The sequence below is a fragment of the Notamacropus eugenii genome, chromosome 5, assembly GCF_028372415.1.
Source record: "Notamacropus eugenii isolate mMacEug1 chromosome 5, mMacEug1.pri_v2, whole genome shotgun sequence".
Lineage (NCBI taxonomy): Eukaryota > Metazoa > Chordata > Mammalia > Diprotodontia > Macropodidae > Notamacropus > Notamacropus eugenii.
The window spans coordinates 184,354,295-184,371,218 of record NC_092876.1 but is presented as its reverse complement, the minus strand read 5'-3'; positions in this window follow the sequence as shown (position 1 = coordinate 184,371,218).

The following is a 16,924-nucleotide window of genomic DNA, read 5'->3' as shown; positions in this document are numbered from 1 at the left end:
ATCCATATTAGACCAAAGTTGTAGTGCTGATAGCTACAATACTTTGCTATTATTATCTGATCAACCTTAAAGAAACCTTGAAAACTGGACAATTTCCAGCACTCACTCCAGGTAATTGGGTAGAGTTTTAGGAAATGGAAGAGATCTTTAATCATGATATCATGTAGGAGTGATTTGTATCTGAGTCTGTAAATAAAAGGAGGGCCTTTCCAGGATTCTTCTACTGTGACATGGCCACAAATATGGGATTAAATGAGATTTCCAAAGGTCCTGAAAGCAATTGTTTTACTATTTGTGCCTGAGCAATTAAAGAATTATGAAAATGGCATAAGGAGTTGGTGTGGGACAAATATTCAAAGGAGCTGCAAAAGGGAGATTAAGATATGGATAGATTACCTTCCCACATCACTAGGTTCAGAAAATGAGTCTATTGGTATCAAAAACATTCTGAGTAACAACCCATCTAAAGTTTACAGAGAATTTTCTATATATTATCTTATTTGAGCCTCCCAACACCAATGAACTAGGTGCTACAGATAATAATATTTCTGTACTACAGATGAGGAAATAAAACCCCTTCTCTGCTGCCTATAAGTATGCCCATGTCTCCCCCATCTTCAAAAAGCCTTTATCTGATTTTTCCATCCTCACTACCATCTGATTTCTCTTTTGCCTTTTGTGGCTAAATTCCTGGAAAAGACCATGTAGAGTTGATGCCTCCACCTTCTCTCCTCTCACTTCTTAGCAACACTTCTCAAATACACTCCTTTCTCCTGACATTACCATCTCTCTGGTGCAGGCCTTCCTCACTTCATGCCTGGATTATTGCAATAGCCTGCTGGTGGTTCTGCTTGCCTCAAGTCTCTCCCCAGTCCAATTCATCCTCCACTGAGCTACTCAAAGTGATTTTCTTTAAGCACAGTTCTGACCATGTTACTCACCTCCTCAAATTTCAGTGGTTCGTTGTTGCTCCAGGAGTAAATACAAAGCTATCTATTTCAAAGCACTTCACAAATTAAACCCTTTCTACCTTTCCAGTCTTCTTACACCGTATTACCCAACATGTACTCTTCAGTCGAATGACACTGGCCTCCTGGCTGTTACAGAAATAAGTCACTCCATCTCTTGGTCTTGGACATTTTCTCTGGCTGTCTACCATGCCCATAATACTCTCCCTCCTTATCTCTGCTTACTTAACTTTCTTTCAATCTCAACTAATATCCCATTATTACAAAAAGCCTTCCACAACCCCTCTTAATTCTAGTGCCTTTTTTCCGTTATTTCCTATTTATCCCATTACATAGCTTGCTTTGTGTGTATTTGTTTACATGTTAGGTCATAAGCTTCATGAGGCAAGAATATCTTTTGCCTCTTTTTGTATCCCCAGTGCTTAGCACAGTGCCTGGCACATAGCAGGAGTTTTATATTCATTGACTGACTGAGGCTAAATGACTTGCTCAAGAACACACAGCCAGTATCTATCAAGAGTTAGATTTCTACCCTTGTCTTCCTGAGTCTAAGACCAGAGCTCTATCTGTGACACTAATCTTCTTCTGTATTATACTGCAAACCTGTCATTGGTTCCCTGATCCCTCTCTCAACCATCAAGCAGATTCCCATGAAGGCTAAAGAAATAGAGGAGTAAGAGCTGAAGGGGCTCTTAGAGATCATCTTACTTAACCTCTTCATTTTACCAAAAAGGAAACAGGCTAGAAGATGGTAAGTAATTTGCAAAGCCAGGAATCAAGCCTAGGTCCTCTTGACTACTCTGATTGAACAGGTCCAGTGTTCTTTCCACTGCTACAGGATGGCATAAGAGAAAGAAGGGATAAATTCATTTTTAGGTTCATTGACCAGTTTCCTTCCCACCTATACTTATTTCTCCTAGGTTCTGGGCCTTATAGACCAGTTATTATTTTCTTGGTTGAAATAAACTTTAGCCAGGAAATAAATGTGAGGCTACATGTGACCATGAGCAGAGTGCTTAGAAACTGCTGTCTTTTCTCTCCAGCTAGATTTCCAGTATTTAAATTAGTAAAATATTCATGCCCATTACACCTTCATTCTTGCTGGGGAGTTATTTGAAATGAAGAAGAGGATGACCAAAAGGAGTTGCAATGAATATTAGACCAAGGTCAGAGGTCCCTGAAAGGGTGGCTGGCAGGGAGCTTCTCTGTTAGAACATTGATTTTCAGGCATTAAATGCAGTCAGCATTTCATTATCAGTAATTGAGACAAGTTCCTGGAATAGAAGCCTGAGTTAACAACGCACCTGGACAAGATGGAGACACATTCAGCTGTGTCGTGTTCGGCTTCTTCTTATGATTTCATTGTACTCTGGAGTGCTTCCAGCCCTGATCAGAACAAAATCAGTGCTCATTGAAGCTAGAAATGAAGCTTTGTATATGTATGATGAATGGGAGTGGAATGAAGCGGGAGCAGTTTGGTCCTGTATCACTAAAGCATCTATACAAGTTTATACCAAATGCATGGTTCCCTAAAGAGCCAGACAGTCATGTTCCTCAAAGGGGAGAACAAAGTATGCTTGATTCTATGCTTAAAGGGAAGGATTTGCCATGCTTTTTAATGCAGAGAAAAAAACTGCTAGGCTAGTTGGAAGATGAGGAAGCTGACTTTTTTTCCCCAGTGATTCTTATCTTTAGATACACTAAAGGTGACAGTGGTCCTTCCACTTTTCACACAAAAGATTGCTATGATGTAGAAAAATTGACAGAGTATTTCTACAGAACTTTGATAAGCCTAATATATGGATTCCAAAAGGCAGGTAGACCAGAATAAAATAACCTTTTATTTATAAAATAACCTGGAGAGTCATGGGAGATCTTTCATCTGACTGATTAACATCAGTGTGACTACATACCTATAAATAATAGCACTATGTCTTCTAATAATTCATCAAGCTTGACATGACTTTCTGAAATCAATAACATTAGAAATTTAATCAATCAGCTAGGCTGTATTAAGCACTTACTATGTGCCCTGAAATGGAGATACAATTACAAAACAATTCTTACAAGTACATGTGAAAACATAGAAGAGTATAAACATAAAGTGCATACAAATATGGACAAAGTAGATCAGTACAAGGTAATTCAGGAGGAAAAGGAATTGGAATTGGAATAAGGAAAGATGATGTAGAAAAGGGTGCTTGCACAGCAGCTTAAAGGAAAAAGAGGATTCTATGAGGTGGAGGTAAGAAGAAATTGTTTTGTTTTGGGTTGTCTTTTTTTTTTTTCCTTTCTTTTTATCTCTCTAACTATTAGCACTGTGGTGAGTATGTAGTAGGCACTTAACACGTTAATTGACTTGAGTACATTCTGGGTTTGTGGAAGTGCTACAAAGACTTGGGGATGGAGCGCCCTCTGTGCACCAAGAAAAAGCCAGTTTAACTGGTTCAAAGAGGGAGGGAGGGGAAGTAATGTCCAGTAATGCTGGAAAGATTGATTGGGGCCAGATTGCATATGACTATTTTTTTTTTAAGCAATAGTTTTTATTGCCATATTTTGTTTTTCACATTCTCTGGATTTCTTCCTATAGTCTTTCCCTTCTCTTTCCTCCCAGAGAGGAAATATTCACTTCTCATATATTCACCTCTTTCCTCCCAGAGAGGAAAGAAGTGAATATATGAGAAGTGAATATTTCTCTCTTGTATTTAATAACTAATTATTGTATTGGGACCAAGGTTTCCCCCTTTTCTATTTTCTCATCTAGAAACCAACCAGAGTGGAAAATTTCTCTTAAAGAAATTTAAATTCTCTTAAACCCAGGCCCAGTTCCAATCAGATAGTAAAGAAATTGTAAGTTTGGGCTAATGGGTGTTTTCCTGCTCTAGGTGTGTCCTTTGACAGGTTGGGAAAATGTTGATTTATCCTATTGTCAAGTCAAGTGATATGTAAATTGATGTCTCTTTGAACAAGATTTGGGTGACCCAAGTCATGTACCCCAAGACTCTCATTTTAATGTGACCCACCTCATTTTGTGTTAACCAATCAGAATTGATTGGCACCCCTCAGGAACACTTCCTCTTTGAAGGGCATATCATGTATGAGCCTACCACCATTAGGGGTATTTGGTCTAAGAAAGAAAGTCAAAAGATCTTCATCTCATTAATAACTTGCAGACCTTATTAATAAAATGATTAAATTAGCCAGAAATGTCTCTCAAACTTTTTAAATTGCCAGTTATAATAAAAAAAATTTTTAAAGACAAGAAATTTTTTTTTTAGCAAATCCAATTGGCACATCAAAAAAAATTATTTTATATGCAATATCCCAAAACTGTAATTCCCCCTTCCCTCATAACTTCTGCAAAGAATCAAGGGGAGATGTCTTTCTCATAGCTCTTCTGATAAATGCAGGCAGACATTTCTTCAGTTGTAGTGGAGACTAGAGCCAAAAATCAAGCAGAGTGTCTCCAGGCTAAGATGAAGTCTGACTTCTGAACTCCCTTCCCCCTTCTTAGAAGCTCTATGTCCTGGTCTCAAGCCACTTGGAATTATAAAACTCTAATAACTGTTGCTTGATTTCCTTTTCAGAGAATGAAGGGAATTGAGCTCCACCCTTCACTCTTACTAAATTGTCACCAAATTATTTTATGGCAACTGCACTAAAGAAATCCTGAAGAGATACAAGGTGTTCAGCCATTCCTTTTTTTTTCCTAGCCCAGAAAATCCTTTGGGTCTAAACGTGCAAATAAACCTGAGCAAGCACAAAGGATAAGCTAGAAAGAGAGCAAGCACAAGGTTATTATCTAGCCATGACCTATATTCTTGCCTTTATTATGTGTATGTGGTTGGCAATAAGCCTTCTAGTCTGTGAGCAGCCTTATATATAGAAGCATTGATGGTAAGATACCAAGGGAAATTTGGATATAATAATAGAAATGTAGACAGAAGCCTAACAAGAACTACCAAATGGAATTCTTTAGTTGAACAAATTTGGGGTCTATTAATATCTCCCATATTCTCTCTCTTTCTCTGTCTCTGTGTGTATATCTATCTAGATAGATATAGATATATAGATATGTATATACACACACACATATATACATATATGTGTATATATGTGTGTGTATACATGTATGTGTGTATATATATATATATATATGCATATATATATATGTATGGGGTGCTTGAGTGCATGTGTTTGGGCCCCAATTCTAAAATCACACTTCTCTTTAAAAATCACATTTCTTTCTAGCCTCAAAATATTATCCCAGGCAGTTCCTCCCCAGCCCAAGGACACAGCCTGCCCCAGCAACAACCATTATCTCCCTTCCTGATACAGCACCCAGCTGCACCCTTAGAACTTATTAGTCTGAACTAGCTGTGTACTGGCTGAACTGCCTGGATACTGGGTCATAATGACATTTACTACTCACTGACCAATCATACGTATCCTAGACTTGGATACACGTATACTTCCTTACATTTATCTTGTCTAACAAGACATTGATGAGAGCAGCCTGGTATTCCTGAGTCAGTTCTGACCAGTAGTTGACTTAGTGATGTTTCAGGCCTAAAACCACACCTCCAAGTAGCCCCACCTTGGGCTATTTCCCAATGAACTCTGGGTAAAACACCTGTGCAGTAGATACCAAAAGTACATGTTCCTTTAAGAACTAACCACTCCTTAACTACTCCCTAATCCCACCCTGAATCATATTTGGCACAAGTTTCACTATAGAATATCCTATGTAAACTTTACCTGTTCCCCTCTAAGGTTGCAGGTTCCCTAAGAACTCTTGCCTCCTGAAAAGGAATAAATCTTTACCACCTTGACCTCAGCAATGCTTGTGTCCATGAATTCTTCTTCAGACAGCCCAGGAAGGGAGCTTCAGTCTTGGAGTTCCTGTCTTCCTCCCTTCCAGCCTTCATCACATATAACATATAACATATGTACATGTGTATGTACTTAATTCTATTAAGGTTATCAGCTGGTTCCTTCCCTACTACTGCCTTTGAATATGTCCAAGTCTCTGCCATTCTCAAACAAACAAACAAACATAATCTTCACTGGATTCCTCCCTTTCTCAGCCAAACTCCTAGAAAAAGCTGTCTACACTGGCTCTCTTCTCTTTACTCTTCAACAGCTTGAAATCTGAGCATGCAACTGAAACTGTTTTCTCCAGTTACTGATGATTTTTTCATTGCCAAATCTGATGATCTTTTCTTGTTTTCTTGTCCTAATCCTTGTTTTCCTGTTTGCTGAATTTGACCACCCTGACCACCCTGGACCTCTCTTTTCTGGGTTTTTGGAACCTTTTGGAGACTTCGGAGTCTTTTTTGCTGTACTCAACAAACTCCAGGACTTCTTATTGACTCTAGGAACAGATATAAAATCCTCTGTTTAGCCTTCAAATCCCTTCATAACCTAGTCCCCTCCTGCCTTTCCAGTCTTTTTGCACCTTATTACCCAACACATATTTTTCATTCAACTAACACTGGGCTCCTGAAAGTTCCATAAAGAAGACGCTCCATCTCTAGGCTTTGGACATTCTTTCTGGTTGTCTCCAGTGCCTGGAAAGCTCTTCACTCTCTGGCTTCCTTTAAGTCCCAGTTAAAATCCCACCTTCTACAAAGGAAACCTTCCTCAGTCCCGCTTATTTCAGGGCCTTCCCTTTGTTAATTGTTCCTATTTATCTTGCATATGCCTTGCTTTGTGTGTGTTTGTTTATAAGCTGTTTCCCCCGCTAAATTGTAAGCTCCCTGAAGACATGCACTGTTTTTTGCTTCTTTTTTGTATCCCTCATATTTAGCAAAGTGCCTGGCACTTAATAGGTGTTTAAAATGTTTATTGATTATCACCTATATCATAGCCCCTAACTTTGAGTGTTGTCAAGGGCATGCTGGTAAATGTTTAACTACTATCTGAAACAACAATAAGAACAAAACCTTGTTCAATGTTTGCATCATAGACTTTTGTTTAATCTTCATTATTAACACTTTCTGACACCTAGGTAATAATGAAGCAACAAATCAAACCATGAGTTGTGGCATTTATTCATTTCAGAGTGCTCACACTGATAATTTAACGATGGCTCTAGTTTGAGTTGCCTCTAGCACATCCCTGAGTGTTTCTGCATGGTTCTCCAAGGCCTTTTATTGCTCTACACTCTCTGTTGGTAATCTTATCACTTCATTAGTAAGTAGACTGGTAGGCAGGAGCTGAGATGCCTATAGATGCCCTGAAGATCTGCATCCCAGAAGCTGGCAGAGAGGAGCTAGGTGACCATGGGATTAGTGGACCACTGTACAACAATGATCACAGGACCTCAGCAGGGCTAGAGACCATGTGCCATGTCCCTATGCTTAGCAGAAACTACTATACACTTGACAAAATCTATATGGTACAAAAATCTGGGAAGAACAAGTCTGGTGGGAGCAGTGCAATGATATCAGCTACCTTGCAATATTAGAGGTGTGAACTGCACTTCTACATATATGCCTTAGCCATTTAGGTTCCCTACGTGTGCCCCTCCAAGTGTTCCCCTTGGCTATGGCTATGAATGCACTTCTCCAAGGGTGCTGAATGAACAGATCCACTCTTCCCACTGAATTGGGAACATTCACCTCAGGATTGGGAGAGGGGGTGTTTTATTGCTACTTCTCTTTACTATCTTTGCTTTAATTAATTGTGCCCTCTGATTAGTAAGAATATGGTTTTTGAGTAGATGTGGACTTACAGAGGGCCATGTATTTAGGGCAGCTTTTTTGGAAGGAACACACATAGAATGTGAATGCCCCAGCTGCTTTACTGTCTTTACAGTATTTCTACCCCCTATCTTTTCCTCCTTTTGCCTACCTTTTCAGTCCCTGTTCCCTTCCTTTCAAAAAGAAAAGAATTACTCAAAACTTCCTTCTGGAAAGTAACTATCTAAAGAGAAACTGGTTGCCTCAGAGAGAAGAGACAGAACCTCCTTCCCTTCCAATAAGAACTGCCAGCTTTCTGAGAGGAAATGGAATCCCACTGGGGTTTGTTTTATTTTTGTCTTTCTCTTACATTGTAGTGCTTCAGACATAGTTTGCATTTTGCTAGAGGCCATATTAACTCCAGTGTTCTTTTAGTAATTTCCTAGGAAAAATACCTCAGTTGGAATGACCATATCTTCTTAGCAGTTTTATCAACAGGACCTAACTCAATGTGTTTGTTTGTAAGCCTTCTTTACCCCATGAAGGAAACCAGGGCAGCTGAGTATGGAGACTGCAAGTAGCAGCTTTGGGTAATAACCTGGAGAACTCCAAAATTCTTTCTCTCTTCTGAGGTTGCCTGAGGGCAACATACAACAGTTGAGAGTGCCAATTGGTGTTTGAATACTGGCTTGCCCATTAAGGTGTCAATGCTGAGCTGGCTTCTTGGAAGATAGGTGAAAGTGAGACTGCACAGTCATTGAGGGTCAGAGAATCCTGGGACACATTCCCTGTGTGCCTCTGAGTTATCTTTTGCTTTATGGGTTCTCAGCAGATGTCTTGTGGTCCAGGGAGTGTTTAAAGTGTAGGTCTTGGGGAACAGATAACAGAAAGTTTGGAGCAATAATGTTACAAAGTCATTGAGATTCAGGGTTCTTAGAAACTCCCTCAAATTTTTCTTTATTCTTCTGAGTGTTCCAATGATAGAGGTCACAGGATCCTGATAGTCAGATGCCATCATCAACACAACACCATACCTATAACCCTATTGATGAGGGCTGGAGAGATAGAGGTATACCCTGTGTGGGCCATCTGGGAAAGAATTCATGGACTCAAGCATTGTTGAGGTCAAGGTGGTTACACTTTTCAGGGGGCAAGTGTTCTTAGGGAACCTGAATCCTTAGAGGGGTACAGGTAAAGTTTGTATAGGACATTTTATAGTAAAATATGTGCTAAATGTGATAACTAGATGATTCAGGGTAGAATTAGGGAGAAGTTAAGGAATGGATAGTTCTTAAAGGAACATGTACTTTTAGTATCTATTGCAGGTATTTTACCCAGAGTTCATTGGGAAATAGCCTAAGGGGGACTACCTGGAGGTGTGGTACATCACTAAGTCAACTACTGGTCAGAACTGACTAAGGAATACCAGGCTGTTCTCATCAATGTCTTGTTAGACAAGATAAATGTAAGGGAGTATACGTGTGTCCAAGTCCAGGATACATATGATTGGTCAGTGAGTAGCAAATGTCATTATGACCCAGTACCCAGGCAGTTCAGCCAGTACACAGCTAGTTCAGACTAATAAATTCTATAGGTGTAGCTGGATGCTATATCAGGAGGGAGACAATGGTTGTTGCTGGGGCAGGCTGTGTCCTTGGGCTGGGGAGAAAAATGCCTGGGATAATGTTTTGAGGCTAGAAAGAAATGTGATTTTTAAAGAGAAGTGTGATTTTAGAATTGGGGCCCAAACACATGCACTCAAGCACCCCATCACTATTACAGGGGCTCTTAATCTGGGATCTGTGAACTTTTTTGTCTGCTTGCTTGTTTTGTTTTTAACATTTTGATAGCTATTTCAATATAATCAGTCTCTTTTGTAATCCCACACATTTTATGCATTTAAAAACATTATTCTAAGAGGGGGTCCACAGGGTTCACCAGACTGCCAAAAGGTTCTTTTACAAAAAAAATAGTTAAGAACCTTTACCCTAGAGCACTGATGGGGATGATACATTGGCTGGTGAACAGCTTATAGGAACTTCATTCTCTCCAGCTTCTCCAAAGATGGCAGCATGACTTGGGCTTGCTCTTCTTTCCAGGCAGGACAGGGGAAAGGGGGAGGAAGCAGGAACAGATACTGATTGGCTTTCTTAGTTTAATGGGAGATGGTTTTTAAGACTAAGCCACATACTTTTGGGACATACCAAGTTAAAATGACATTATGTTTTTGCTTGGTTGGAGGGTAGGGATTGAGTGCTTTGTTAGTTTCTTTATTGGAGAAGTAAGTCTTTTTTTTCTTTCTAGTGGAAGTCTACTAGTATTTTAAAATCTAAATTCCTGGTAAACTTTAGTTTACTTCACATGAAACAGGATGTCATTAAATCAATGTCAAGTATGATGCAAGGAAAAGAACTCATTTCTTGTATCCATAAATAAATTCCATCAGCTAAGAGTTCTTATGAACTTGAAGGAAATACAAAAAAGCTCTTGAGTGAAAAATCTTAAGACTGGATAACAGGTGATTCTTCTTTCTATCCAGATAACTGGTCACATATGACCAAAATGCTTCCCTAGTGGAAAGGCTACCTGGAAGACAAGATGAGAGATGAGTTTAAGAGGGTAGCTGGGATAGCAACAGATAGGCAGAAGAACCCAGAGTTCTTGTTGCTGTGGGTCACTTGTTGGTAGCAGTTTTAAGGGATGAAGATCCTAGGCTTTCTGTGGGCTGTGTTTCCAGTGTTACAGTGTTGGTGCACCCAGGAGTAAAATGATAAAAAGGTAATCAGTGAGCTTATATAAGCAGAATATTGGGTGAGATCTCAGTTCCCTTGGGTCTTTGCTGTACTATGTTCATTAAAGGCCTTTTTTTAAAAAAAATGAAATGGTTGTGGTCATGACCTGATGTAATAGGCAGAATTACCTTGGCTTCGTTGCTCATATTGGTGCAAAGCATCTACCCCAGACAGAGCTTACAGAAATGTGTCTGATGTCCTCCTATTCTTAAGACTCTATCATAGCAACAGAGACCCAATTGTAGATAGAGCACTGGGTCTGGAGTCAGGACAGACCTGAGTCCAAATCTAGCCTTAAATGTATGCTATTAATATTCTAGTGTTTTACAAATAATGCCTTATTTTATCCTCCTAACAACCCTGCTATAGTTGCTATTATGATCCTCATTTTATAGTTGAGGAAACTGAGGCAAAGAGAAGTGAAATGACTTGCCCAGGGTCACACAGCTAGGAAGTATCTGAGGTCATATTTGAATTCAGGTCTTCCTGACTCAGTTCAGACTCCTACCTGAAATGGATAGACCAAATAAAGAGAAGGAGGTGGTATGGGAGCCAGCAATTTATTTCTCTTGGCAGGACTCTGAAGCTTTAGAGAGAAAAGAAGATATAATTGGAGAGGCCCTTAGTACAACTCAGCATTTTTAGACAAGAGCAGGAAGGAAGATATGTAGGAGGAAGGTCCAAAGAGTGCTTCCTTATCCAGGACTGAGACAGGTCATTACATAGAGCTGAAAATCCAGAATCAGGCCTCTGACCAGCTGGGGCCATGTGTAACAAGCAATGACAACTTTTTATAGGCATTAACCGGTTTGTTGCCTCTAGCTGTGTGCAACGTCAGGGTCCTCCTGAGTCCCCTTCCCAAAGAGGAAAGGAAGTTGGACAGGCCTAAAAAAAGGCATGTGCTAACCACCTAAGGAAACCAGGGCACCTGAGCTGCAGCAGGCAGCAAGTCACTAGAGTGGACAATATCCCTGATGATTTCAACTGCTACTTTCTCCCTTGGAAGCTGCTTGTGTATAGTGGATAAAAGCAGGGAGAGTTAGAACCTCTGTGCTGGTGTTAGAGGTTGGCCTGTTGCACATTCCAGTTACAGAGCTGATTGTCTTGGGGAGAGGGTGTTCACAGAAAGGTGTTAGAGGGGAAAGGGCCAGAGAGTCAAGTGAGACCTCAGCATGGCAGACCAGTATCGTTGTAGGGATCTGATATTCCTAAACTAATGGCCTATGTTTCCTTGTGCTGTGTTTTGGGAGGAGTCTTGTGTGCGAGGCCATGCTGTGAGTCAACCAAGGTCTTAGGTGCAAAGAATACCAAAGGGTTTGGGTATTCATGGATCAGTGTCCCATCCATGTGAATCAGGGCTAGCTGCTTCCTTCCCAAGACCAGAACCTTTCTCTTTTCTCTCAAGCATGCCTATTTCTGAGGTAACAGGATCCTGACAGGCCTGGGACTACCAGAAAGAGGAAGCCTCTTCTGTCTATGTGTGTTAGTTGAGTTCTTCTGGTGTGGTAGGATTCAATTACTTACTCCTTTTGTTCACCAAACCCATTTAAAAAGATTGTGAAAGTATAACTATGATGAAGATACTGAATCTCAGAGAGGTTAAAAGACCTCTGTGGATTACACAAAAATTCTAGTAGAATTTTTCTCCAAGGCTGTAGGACCCAAGTAAAGGGAATCCAAAATTCCCAGGGGAGCAATTCAAGGGATTATATGTAAAGACAGGGTGATACAATGGAGGGAAAGCTAACCCAGAGTCTGAGAACCTGTGTTCAAATTCTGTTTAATGTTTACTATTTGTGTGACCAGGGGGCAATTTATTAAACCTCTTTGGATCTCAGTTTCTGTGCTTGTAAAAGGAAGGGGTTGGACAAGATGCCTTCTGAAGTCCTTTCTACTTTTAAATCTATGCCCATGAGTTCTGACAGGATCTTTGCTCAGTCTCTTATATAAAAAGCCTTGGAGAGCAGAGTTTGGCTGTATGCCTTCTACAAACGCCAGAAAGAGTATGCCTTGTATAGTATCTCTAGTAAACAAAAGACAAACATTTTCCAGCCACTCCCGACCATGACACTCAGAGTGAAACCAAAGTATCAACTTTTTTTTTCCTCTTCACTTGACCTGTTACAAATTGTTACTCAGGAGGGAAGGAGGTGAGAAGCGGATTTTCCCAGAAGGTACTTTGAGACTGGGAATATAGAGGTATCACAAGGATAAGTGTTTTTACCTAGGCTGTGATGGAGAAAGTTCCAGAGCTCTTGACACTATTACGCTCAGTAAGAATGCTCCATCAGGCATCCTGGCCCCTCTACTCACTTTCCTTTCATGAGGGGTCCAGGGCTTTTGGGTGTTCCCAGTTTCGGATGAATATTTTATCGTCAGCATCGTGTTGTTGGAGCTCTCCTGCTCCAGGACTGTCTGCACTGTGGGGGCGTGAGAGTGTTTGGTGCCTTGTACGGTTTTGTTTACAGATTGGGGCTATTTTTATCCTAGTCCTCCAATTAGAGGCAATTTTCCCTTCACACAAAATGCACAAGCAAGTTTTTCTGTATTAGAGTTATGGGGAAAAGCCATAACTCATTGCATCTCCTTCCTACAACTCTCTTCCAGGGACTCCCTTTGACACGCAGCACCCCATCTGGAGGCATTCCCCAATTTAGGCCCCTGAGCCCTGGAGGAAACTCCTCAATAAGGTATTTGCCAGATGGTCTGAGGGTTAACCTGCCCTCCTTGCATTTTGCCAACCGTGGGGATTGCGGTCTCTGCAAACGTTGCCGGGGTCAAGGAATCCTGAGGAACTGACTGGCCTGCTTGGTGGAAGTCCACTCTGTTTCTGCCCTGAGAAACCAGGTTTCCTTACTGGCAACTCCTTTTTTAGAATCTAAGTCAGAACAGTGAGCCTTTAACAATGACATAAGCTTGTTCAGAGAGAAACAATAGATTGAACACCTCTCCAATTGCTTGGCTTTTTATTTACTTCTTACAGAACTCAGATTCAGAAGGAACTGGCTTTGATTGGTCCTCAGGGGTGATGCCAGCTCCCTCAGTGCATTTATTGCATGTCAGGGATCTATTTGAGCTCCATAATGGTCTTGAATAAGGTTGTCTTCAGACAATGTGACCACCCTGGGAAGGGTGCTATGTGGAACAACCCCAGCATCCATAACTCCTGATATCTAACCCCACCCTAACCCTAATTTCCTAGGATTTTTTGCTTCCTAGTAGAGAATATTCTCTATCTCATGAGTTGTTCTATTCCAAAAATTCAGGTCTACCTTTGCACTGAGATTACTGACTAGCAGGAAGTTGAGGCTTCCAGCTGCCCAGGAAGAGGCAGATCTCACAAAATACTGGGTGGGGACCTGGATAAGACTTAATAGTCTCTCTGTGTTTACCTCCTTGGAGAATAGGTCAGGTCAGGGTCACAGAATCTTCAGACTGAAGAAAACTGTCCAACTTGATGTAATTCATTCACTTACTGGCAGACCCAGGACCTTCTATAAATTTAGCTCAGACAGGCAGGTGTATCTTTTATCCCTAGAAATACTTGATGGGGATTTAATGATCTTGATGCTGTTACTTCAATCAGTCAATAAACAAACATTTATTAAGCTCTTATTATGTACCAGGGATGGTGCTAAGCATGGATGCAAAGAGAGACAAAACCAATCCCTGTCCTTAAGGACTTTACAGTCTAGTAGGAGAGAAAACATGTAAATCAACAGGCAAACATATAAGATATATAGAGATACGCAGAGCATGGAAGGTAATCTCAGAAGGGAAAGCGGAAGGAATACTGGGGACTGGCCTCTTGAAAAAGGTAGGCTTTGAGGAAAGTCTTGAAGGAAGTCAGGGAATCTAAGAGGCAGGGCTGAGGGGGCAGCGCATTTATTCCAGGCATGTAAGATAGCCAATGTAAAAGTGGAGGGATATAAAATGAGTAGTGGGGAGTAGAGTTTAAGAAGACTGGAAAGATAAGGGCTGTGAAGAGCTTTAAATGCCAAACCAAGAACTTTGAATTCTGGCAGTAATAGCGAGTTACTGGAGGAGCTCATTGATCAGGGCAGTGAAATGGTTAGGCATATGTTCCCCTTGGTAGCTGAGCAGATGATGAATTAGAGCTGGGAGAGACATCAGGCATTAAGACTTGTTAGGGAGCCATTGCAGTGGCTTAGTAAAGAGGTGATAAGTTTCTACCTAGGTTACTGGGATAAAAGTGGTGACCTTGATTGAAAAGGGAAATTAGTAATGGGATTGGGTTTTAGGGGAAAGAATGCATTATCTGTTGAATTTAAGATGCTTACAGGACATTCAGTTTGAGATGTCCAAAAGGCAATTGGTGATTTGGGATTAGAGCTCAGGAGTGGTGATGCGCAGCAGGGGTCAAGATTGAAGGAAGAATGTTGTGATGGAGTAAAAAGAGGGTTTTCCTCCTGAGTTCATCCATCCCACTTTTGGATAGGTCTAATTATTAGGAATTTTTTTTCCTTATGTGAGCCTAAATCTGCCTTTCTGAAATTTCTATCCAACCTATTTCATTGATTCATCTTCCTAACAGCTTCATATCTAATCTACTTCCTTCATGCACAAATTCAGCAAGTCAATCAGTAGGCGTTTACTGAGAGTCCACAAGATATGTAACAATGGGTAAAATTTTTAAACCACCTTCTCTTTTTTCAGTCCTCACTTGACATAGAAGAATGGACTTTAAGAACTGGAAAAGACTTTAGAGATCATCGAGTCCATGGTGTCCTAACCTGAGGTCCTTGGACCTCTAAGTAGTCTGTGAATAGGATGATATTTACTTGTAAACCTGGATAGGAGAAAAATAACATCACAATTTTCATTAATCTCTAACTGAAATTTGGCATTTCCTTTAGTTATTTAAAAAACATTCTGAGAATGGATCATAGGCTTCACGAGAAGGCCAAATGGGTCCATGAAATACAAAAATTTAAGAACCCATGATCTGATTTAATCTCTCTCTCTCTTTCTCTCTCTCTCTCCCTCCCTCCCCCTCTCTGTCTCTCTTTCTTTCTCGACAAATGATATCACAAACTCAGAGAGCTGATGTGATTTCTCCAAAGTCAACCGATTACTTAATGGCAGACCCAAGATTATAACCAAGATGTTATTTCTAGGGTCACAATCACAATCCTCCATATTCTGTCACCAGGACTCTTGGGACCCTAGCCTTGACCACAGGCACCATTAGGGATCAGATATCTGCCCTGTCCTGTCACTTCTCCTTTTCATCTCTTTCTCAGTTTGATAATCAAATCAACACTACCTTTGCTACTGTGAATGGTGTGATAACCTACTGCTCTGTGAATCCATTTGGAAACTTTATGATTCCAAGTTGTAGGCTGCCTAGCTCCCTTCCCCAAAAACCACAACCTGCTCTCTTATATACATATTGATTAGCTATATCCCTCCAGTGTTCTTGCTCCCTCTGGAACTCCTGTTTCCATATTGGACAAACTATATTTCATGCTGATCTCCTCCTGGGAAATTTGTTTCTGTAGTGTCCAACTCTTCATGACCTCATTTGAGGTTTTTTTGGCAAAGGTAATGGAGTGGTTTGCCATTTCTTTCTCCAGTTCCTTTTACAGATGAGGAATCTGAGGAAACCTGGGTTAAGTGACTTGCCCAGAGTCACACAGCTAAGAAGGGTCTGAGGGTAGATTTGAACTCAAGAAGTTGAGTTTTCTTGACTCCAGGCCAGGCACTCTTTCCATTATACCACTTTGCTGCCTGGGAAATTACTTCATATCTAGTTTATGTTTGCCTATATCCTTATATGTGTGTGTGTATGTATGTATGTATGTAAATATGTATATGTATGTTATATTGCCTTCTCCCCTTCTAGAATATAAGCTCCTTAAGAGCAGGAACTGTTTCTGTTTTGTCCTTGTATACTCAAACTTAGCACAGTATCTGGCATTTAGTAGGCATTTACATATTATTGAATTTAGCTGAAGAACTCTTTTATTTGTTAGCAGTATGACCTTGGAAAATTGCTTGAGATTCTTCATTTGTCAGATATGGATTATGTCACATATGTGTCTCACACACAAGGTTTGTGTGTAGATAGATGAAACAATAGATGTGAAAGTCTTTAGAAAACACAAAAAGGAAAAATCTATACAAATGTTAAATATCGGTGTTCCCCTATGTTGACTTAAAGGAAATTGTTCAGTCTTTCTAATATCGCTCTTTCTCAGACTCCCCCCTCTTCTGTCTTCAGTGCCCTAGTGCTCTTAAAACAGGGATACCAAGGACAAATCTCCTTGCAACAGATGGGGAGACGGCCTGGGCTTGGCTTCCCATGTGGTGACATGGAAGCTGGAAGCCAAATTAGGAGAGGCAACCAGACTGAATAAAGAGACCCACATGATCCCTGTTCAATGTTTGGGGGCAGTAAAGTAACTATGGCGGAGGGGATTAGCCATATGTTGGCTAATTTCTACTAATCAGGATTGAG